The sequence below is a fragment of the Rhinoraja longicauda genome, chromosome 6, assembly GCF_053455715.1.
Source record: "Rhinoraja longicauda isolate Sanriku21f chromosome 6, sRhiLon1.1, whole genome shotgun sequence".
NCBI lineage: Eukaryota > Metazoa > Chordata > Chondrichthyes > Rajiformes > Arhynchobatidae > Rhinoraja > Rhinoraja longicauda.
The window spans coordinates 63,414,086-63,419,891 of record NC_135958.1 but is presented as its reverse complement, the minus strand read 5'-3'; positions in this window follow the sequence as shown (position 1 = coordinate 63,419,891).

Here is a 5,806-nt window from a genome sequence, read left to right as displayed (position 1 = left end):
CTTCCCTCGTGTCCTCTCCTCCTGAGTCCAGCCCCAACTCTAGGGGCACAGGTGGGTGGGTGGGTGGCAGGAGCGGGCCTCTAGTCGCACACCAAGGCACAGCGTTAATGTCTGGAAAATAACTCTGCCCCTTTATAACGGATCACGGCTCTTCCGATATTGGTTTCAACTGTTGGCACCTTGGCCCTGGCGGAGTCTTTGCAAGAGAGGCGGACTGTCACGCCTCTGAGGAGGAGCCATCAAACTAGTGTGGTTTTGTTTTAACACTTTGAGCCCTGTTCCCCCTGTTCAAATCTGTGCCATTGCCCCCCCCCCCCCCCCCCCCAGACCTGGGTCTGGGACCCTCGACTGTTCTGTGTGATCCATGAGACTTAAATCCACATTCTCCTGGCCAGGACTCCCCGGGAGAATTATCTTCTTTCCTTTGGTGAGAATCTTGGAATATGCACCAAGGAAAGACAGGGCAGGAGTTTGAAATAAAGACTCAGCGTATTGATGCAACGACAAAGAGGGCTCATCAACGCCCCCACTCCCTCAGAGGGTTGAGGAGATATGTCATGTCACCAAATACTCTCTTGAACGTTTACAGGTGTGCTGTGGCCCCAGTTTGAGATGTCAAACGCCCACAAATGAAGGAGGCTGCAGAATGTGTGGGGGCATTGCCTGGTCCATCATGGGTCTTCACCTCCCCACCATCGAAGTCGGATAATCAAAGGCCCATACAGTCCCGCACCATCCAGGCCCAGTGGAGGGAGTGAAGGGGAGAGTGAAGAGGAGAGTGAAAGGCCAACTTGTCCTTGAGATGGTCCTGGACCAGAAGGGCACAGCTTCAGAATGAAAGGATGTACCTTTTGAAAAGAGACGAGGAGGAATTCCTTGGGTCAGAGGGTGGTGAATCTGTGGAATTCATTGCCGTAGATGGCTGTGGAGGCCAAGTAGAAGGAGTGACTATGGTGAGTGCACAATCTGTTCAAGCCCGGATTCGGTGTCAGTGCCATTGCAATAACCCCAAGAATTTGAAATCCTCTGAACATGACCCCCTGACCGGCGATCCCAGCGGATGAATCTGGAGAGACAGGGAATAACAGCACATGGCTGGAGTGGGTGAGGGTCAAGGGGAAAAGGTCTTGTCTTGTGCTTGAAGGCACACACTAAGAATTTACATTGAATTTCATGTTTCATTTCTGTCCTAATGGTTATTTAATATTAATTAAAATCTGAAAATAAGGCAATAGACAATAGACAATAGGTGCAGGAGTAGGCCATTCGGCCCTTTCATTTGGTGAGAATCTTGAAATCTTGGTGAGAATCTAAATGGCCTACCCTTTAATCTTAAACTGTGGCCCCCTGGTTCTGGACTCCCTCAACATTGAGAACATGTTTCCTGCCTCTAACGTGTCCAACCCCTTAATAATCTTATATGTTTCGATAAGATCCCCTCTCATCCTTCTAAATTCCAGTGTATACAAGCCTAGCCGTTCCAGTCTTTCAACATATGACAGTCCTGCCATTCCGGGATTTAAGCTAGTAAACCTAAGCTGCATGTCCTCAATAGCAAGAATATCCTTCCTCAAATTTGGGCACCAAAACTTCGCACAGTATTCCAGGTGCGGTCTCACTAGGGCCCTGTACAACTGCAGAAGGACCTCTTTGCTCCTATACTCAACTCCTCTTGTTATGAAGGCCAACATTCCATTGGCTTTCTTCACTGCCTGCTGTACCTGCATGCTTCCTTTCAGTGACTGATGCACTAGGACACCCAGATCTCGTTGTACATCCCCTTTTCCTAACTTATCATATCATATCATATCATATATATACAGCGCGGAAACAGGCCTTTTCGGCCCACCAAGTCGGCGCCGCCCAGCGATCCCCGTACATTAACACTATCCTACACCCACTAGGGACAATTTTTACATTTACCCAGCCAATTAACCTACATACCTGTACGTCTTTGGAGTGTGGGAGGAAACCGAAGATCTCGGAGAAAACCCACGCAGGTCACGGGGAGAACGTACAAACTCCTTACAGTGCAGCACCCGTAGTCAGGATCGAACCTTTCACGGCTTTTGTTATTCCTGTTGTGATATTGCTGGGACTACTTTGTGTATCCCAAGGACTACTTTGTTTGCATGTGCAGGAATACGTATATAGGAGGTTGGTGTGATTGGGTGGTCACTCTGGATCCAGATGACCACGGAATAAACAGCCTGGAGTTGAGCTCCAGCATTGTAACCTTTTATACACGTGTACTTGTGGTCCGTCCAGAGTCACTAAAGGTACAACAGGTACCGGACCACGAAGTACAACAATTCCCCTCCTGTGTTGGGCCAGGAGATGCCTGAGTGCTGTTCTCTACTCTCTGTCTCAATGCAGGTCATGACCCGGAATGTTGATAATTCCTTACCCCCCCCCCCCCTCCCCATAACAGATGCTGGTCGACTTGCTGAGTGTTTCCAGCATTTTCAGCTGTTACTTTAACATCCATTTGGCTGGTGTGAAAGATGTAATCTTTGCTGACAATGGACAGTGCTAGATTGATTTTTTTAAAAAAGGTCTATGCAGACACAAGAAACTGGACACAAGATTGATTAAAAAAAAAGGTCTATGCAGGCACAAGGAAATGGACAAAAGATTGATAAAAACCCTATGGAGATGCTGGAATCTGGAGCAAAATTCTGGAGTGACTCAGTGGGTCCGAAAGCAGGTCAGAAGGCATGTGCTGCCTAAAGCGTTGAGTTACTCCAGCAATTTGTACTCTACAGATAAACCCATTATGCTCTTTGCTGGCACCAATGGAAGGAATTAGTTCTTAAACTCTTGTGATTACCCATTCATTTTGGGGGGGAGGGGGGGGAGTTTGCTGGTTTTCCAGGAGCGTGCTGATGGGTATATTCTGCCTGCCCACTACTCTCCTCCCTCAAATATCAATGCCTTGATCATCCATGCCCACCACCATTCACAGGGATCTAGGTGACCACAGCCTGCCCACACCAGGTAGCAGTGACACGCAGCTAGGGCTGCTGCAAGGTGGCTCTGTGGGAAGTCTGGGGGAGCAGGGTGCCCCCAGATCTGATGGCGTTGATGCTGAAATGAGCAGCAGTCCGGGAGTGGCCTCATCCCAGGTGATGGTGGCCGGCGATTGGAGTGCATTACTCTGCAGTGGGAGAATGTGTGGGTAAAGGGGACAGTGAAGGGGAGAGCGGAGGCAGAGGGAGTGAAGAGGGCGAATGAAGGGGCGTGAGAGAGTGAAGAGGAGAGTGAAAGTCCAACTTGTCCTTGAGATGTTCTAGGACCAGAGGACGCAGCCTCACAATAAAGAGGTTGTACCTTTCGAAAAGAGACGAGGAGGAATTGTTTAGTCAGAGGGTGGTGAATTTGTGGAATTCATTGCCACAAATGGCTCTGGAGGCCGTTAGTGGGTATTTTTAAGGTGGAGATTGACAGATTATTGATTACTAAGGGTGTCAAGGGTAGGCAGGAGAATGGGATTGAGAGGGAACGATCGCCATGGTTGAATGGCATAGTAGATTCGATGGGGCCGAATGGCCTAATTCTACTCCTATCACTTATGAACTTAGTCATAAGTCTAAGGACTTATTTTCTGGTCAAGAGAAAAAACCGGAGCACCTGGGGGAAACACATGGTCTTAATGAGAATGTGTAAAATCCATTCATATTGAATCCAGATTGCTGATGCTGTGAGGCAGCAGCTTTGCCAGTGCCACTGTGCTGATCGACATGTCCACAGATGTCTGTTCACTTTGCGATTGTGCGTGTTAGATGGGTAGTGGAGATTTTAGGTAGAACACATCTTGGAGTGATTATCTGACTTTCTTGGCTTCTAAGTAATCGCATCTATCATTCTCTGTGTCAAGTAAGGAAACAAGTGGAGATTTCCCCCCTGATCCTATGAGAAATCTTGCTGCCAAACTTGATTAAAAAACCACACTGATGTCAAGGGATATCACTGACATCTTTTTTTAGGATTTCAGTTCCTTTTTCATGTTTCAACTAAGCCCACTAAAGTGATCTGGATCTGAGTGCAGGGTCCTGCAATTTGACGACAAGAGGGCATAGCTTTGAGGAGAGAGGGGCAAATTTACAGAAGATGTGTGGGGCATGATTTTGGCAGAGAATAGTGGGTGCCTGGTACATGCTGTTTTCATTCCATGAAATGATTTTATTTCAGATTTCCAACATTTGAGTCGTTGTATAACTGGTCAGGCAGCATCCCTGGAGAACACCTGATATGATCTTACGAACATGGATAGGTGACATTTTGGGTCGGGACCCTTTTTCAGACTGATAGAATGGTGGCATGAGTCTTCATGACCTACTCCTGTTCCTTCATGTTTTACTCTGATCTCCACCTTCTCTGACAGTCACTTGGGATCCAGGATGATCTACGTTCTCTCTGGTTCTTTGGGTTTTGAGATCACAGTGAGAACTGCACACTTCCACAGATGGGGCAGGATGGTGGGATGGGTAGTTTGGGAAGTGGTGTGCTCATTTTCCTATGTATACTGAGTTGTAGGTGCTGACAATAAAGAGACGAGGTTCTCGACGGCATGCTAAATGTTGTTTCTCAATTAGAAACATAGAAACAGAAAATAGGTGCAGGCCCTTCAAGCCAGCACCGCCATTCAATATGATCATGGCTGATCATCCAAAATCATTACCCCGTTCCTGCTTTTCCCCCATATCCCTTAATTCCCTTAGCCTGAAGAGCTAAATCTAACTCTCTCTTGTAAACTGAGTGGTCACTGGTGGGTGGAATTGTTCAATTTAAAACACCCTGAGAACCTCCTTGAATTGTTTCCTATGAACCTCTGGAAATCTTTTTCCATGACAGAACTGGGAGTCAAATGTTTGTTTGGTGGCCAGGAGTTGAATGATGTGACCTGACTATCAGAGCATGCAGAGTGTAATTAGCGCCTCAAACCTGGGTGTGTGGACTGGGAGGAGAACACTAACCTCGTTTATTTATCCCGATAATGCATTTGGAAGAATTTGTTTAGACAGTTTTGGTTGTGAAGACAAGGACTAGTTAGGGGGCCATCAGAGATGCCTCTATCTTGACCAACCTCAAGAACAGAGACAGATGCAATTACAGGAACAATAGTGGTGTCATCATAAGCCACTTCCCCTCATTCCATTCCCTACACTATGGTGCAGATGCCGAGTGAGCATGATGACAATTCAAGAGAAATACTGAGAGCAGCATCAAACCTTGCTTGATCTTGCTGATTGATATCTTTCACCCAGGTAGTCACGAGGGACAATGGAGAATACTTCTTGGATTTAACACCACTCTAAAATGCAATCAGTCAACGTCATCTGCATGAGATGTCAAATAGTGGGTCCACAGCTGACCCCCAGCGTCTGGGGAGACAGGGTCATGGTGGGGCTACATTATTACACAAACACACCTCTGAATGGTTTTTGGTTCATTACCTGATGTCTAACTTCTACAGAACAAGTTGGAAATAGATCAAACTTACATCACCTACACTCCAGAACCAAGGCCATGCCATCCTCACTTGTGCCTTACAACTGCGCACATTGCCAGGTCCTGAAGACCCACCCCCCCCCCTCCCCAACAAATTTACGTGATTCTGATGAAATATGGACACGTTTATACACTAACATGTTGCCATGTCCCCAGTAGTTGCCATGATCGGGTGGGGATGTAGTGGGGAAAGCAATGGTGCAAGATTCCTCTTCTAATTAAAGCAGGGCATTGATCTCCAGTATTGGTGTTCTGCAGTTCGAAGGCAGCAAAATGCCGTTGCAACGTCATCATG